Below are 2,857 nucleotides of genomic sequence, written 5' to 3'. Positions count from 1 at the left end.
GCCTCTTGGACTGCAGGCAAATGGAGAGGTCATAGAGCGCCCGTAGTGGGGTATGGAATGTAAGGTTATTATTATTATTAGGGTTCCCAGCATGGGCAAAAGACTGACTGGTTTGGTATGTAGGCTGGGCTGTGGTGGCATTCACAGAATGATGCAAGAAGTCTAGAGAGGAGGGAAAGGGTGATAAGAGCCATATATACCATAGTATATTATCAGAGCCTGGTATCCGTGATGGGCTGGACTTTCAGGGGAGTTCACTACCGGTGGAAGCAGGTTCCTCTGGAGTATCCAGGGCAGAATTCCCAGAATCTTAGCTATAGTGGGAGCAGTGAGAATCATTAGGAAAAAAACCTCTTTTTTTCTAAGGTTGAAGGGGCCAGTTTGTCCTGGGAAATCCTTAAGTAAAATCTAGTCTGTAGGCTGTAAGTATTGCAGCCCCTTTAAGAAGCGGTTGAGTGAATTTTACTGTTGGCAGGTAGGTGCCAGTCGGGGTGGAAAAAGACAACAGAGGAACCCATGCTTATTAATTCTATCCCTTGAAATCAACCCTTACAGCAGTGAATAAGGTTGGGCAGGAAGGGTTTAACAGTTTTAAATCCTGGAGATATCAGATAAACTTTGTTATTTATTTAGTACAGTTTAACATACCAGTAAGCCTAATAAGTTTTTCCCAGGCTTCTAGTGTCTCTGCTAATAAAAGCTAGTCTGAGGTTAGAAAAAAAAAAATCTAGAATTTTGTTCTTGGAAACCCTGTCAAACATTATAGGTCTAAAAAATTTGTTTAAATAGATTTACAGGTCATTATAAAGCAACAGCTTTCATTTAACCAAGAGTGACAGTCCTTAGAAGACTTTAAAGGCAATGTAGGAAGTTATATGGGTATAAACCCCAACTTTTAAAGTTTAGTGTTTTTAGTTAGTCAGAACCAAACAAGGATAACACGGGGAGTAGTTTCATTTATCGAAGATTATCGAGTTCACATGAATTAAAAGGCATTTGAGTTCTTTCTTATGTTTTTGAAAAAATATTTGATTTAAGTGCTTACTTTTTCTTTAAGACAATAAGAATTCTTTTACATATTTTGGTAGCGAAACAGCACATACACATGACATATACGGACATGCAAACATATAGCCATATAGAAGTAGACATTTTTAGGTGGAACAAGGTGGAAAGTTTATAGTTCGAAAGCTCAGAGCATACCAAGGAAAGGAAAAAGTTGTGTGTAAAGTTTCAGTTAAGCCTTTTCTAGAAGTCAGAGAAAGGAAATCATAAGATCTTTTCCCCTTGCAGTAATTGGGAACAAAGGCCTGACCTCCCAGTGAGCAGAGAAGCTGTGAAATACATGGGGGGTTTTGTATTTTACCTTCCACTCCGACATGGAGATAGGAGAGGGAAACAGGGGTCCTGAAAATGCAGGAAGAGCAGAGGAAGTGGCTCTGGTGTTTGTATAAATCAATTTCCTTACCTGGGCCAGAGAGGGTTACCTAAGGCTCAGCCATTTCGAGGTAGTGAAGTGGAGCCAGGTCCGAAGCCGGGATTCGTAAAGCAGCTGAAGCAGTCCCTGAAGATCTGGGAGTGTGGAGGGAGCCGCCCCGGAACTCACCTGTTCCGGAGTATGAGTGTGCTCCCCTGTCTCCAGGAGAGGGCAGTCTCACTTCCGGTGCCCTTCCTTTTTGCAGTGTGGCAGGTCCTGCTGGGGATCTCCTGGGGCATTTCTTATTCCAGTGACCCAACTGGCAACAGCTAAAACAGGGTGCAGGACTTTCCTGGAGAAAGTCATGGTCCTGATGTCTTCTTGCCTGAGCCTCTATGGTATCTCTGTCTCTCCCATTGCAGCAGCCACCATTTGAAAGGCTTCCTTTGGCTCTCGGACCCTTTGTCTGTCCCTTTCCCTCTTTTCCTCTCTCCTCTCCTCATCTCGGTGATTAAAGACCTTGAAGGCCAGGTCTAAAAGTTCCCCTTGTGGAGTCTGAGGCCCCTTTTCAAGCTTTTGGAGCTCATGCTGAATATCAGGGGATGACTGGGAGAGGAAGTGCCCTGCTAAGCTAGTTTTTCCCTCTCTGATATCAGGATCTAAATTAGTAAAGAGGGAAAAAGATTCAGACAATGGTGAAAAGACAAAGGACTGGGTTTTCATCTTGGTTCTGAGGAATCTCTTTAACTTTATCATAACTAACAGGCTCAGCAGTGGCCCTTTTCATCCCCTCCATGGGACAGGAAAGCAAGTGGTCTCACCTTCCTCTGTGAGGAGACCCCTGTTGCTAATCCTAATTTGGGTCCTATTCTGGGACTTCCATGGAGCCAGCAGCATGAGCTTCAGGCCGCCTTCAATTCAGATCATCTGCGTGCTCCCCAGCCTTAGACCAAACACGAGCCCTCTTCTCCATAGTAGTACAAGTGGAGGAAATTACATGGCTATCTCTCCACGACAGGTCATGGGAAAGAGTGAGGTATTGAAATTCTCTGGAGAACTTTGAAGGATCAGCTGAGCAGCCACCCAGTTTAGTTTCTGTTTGAGACAAATCAGACATAGAAAAAGGGACATGGACTCTGAGGATGCCCTTTGTGCCAGCAACTTCTAGAGAGGGAGTCAGTGCACAGGCAGGGAGGGGTTCTAGAACGGACAGCCAGAGCGGGTATGGCTGGGGTGAGAGCAGTGGAGGCAGGGAAGAGGAAGAAGGGAGAGAAGTAGAGGGAAGTGAAGGTGGTGGAGTTAAAGGTGGAGGTGGCGGCATTGAAGGAGGGTGATGGTGTGAAGGGAGAGCAGGGGGAGCTGAAAGAGAAATGTCCTCTAGGTCAGAAGAAGAAGAGGGTGGGGAGGTAGAAGTAAGAAGTAGCATGTGACAGGTAGAAC

The sequence above is a fragment of the Propithecus coquereli genome, unplaced genomic scaffold (genome assembly GCF_000956105.1).
Source record: "Propithecus coquereli isolate 6110/MARCELLA unplaced genomic scaffold, Pcoq_1.0 Scaffold59, whole genome shotgun sequence".
Lineage (NCBI taxonomy): Eukaryota > Metazoa > Chordata > Mammalia > Primates > Indriidae > Propithecus > Propithecus coquereli.
This window is presented reverse-complemented; position numbering follows the sequence as displayed.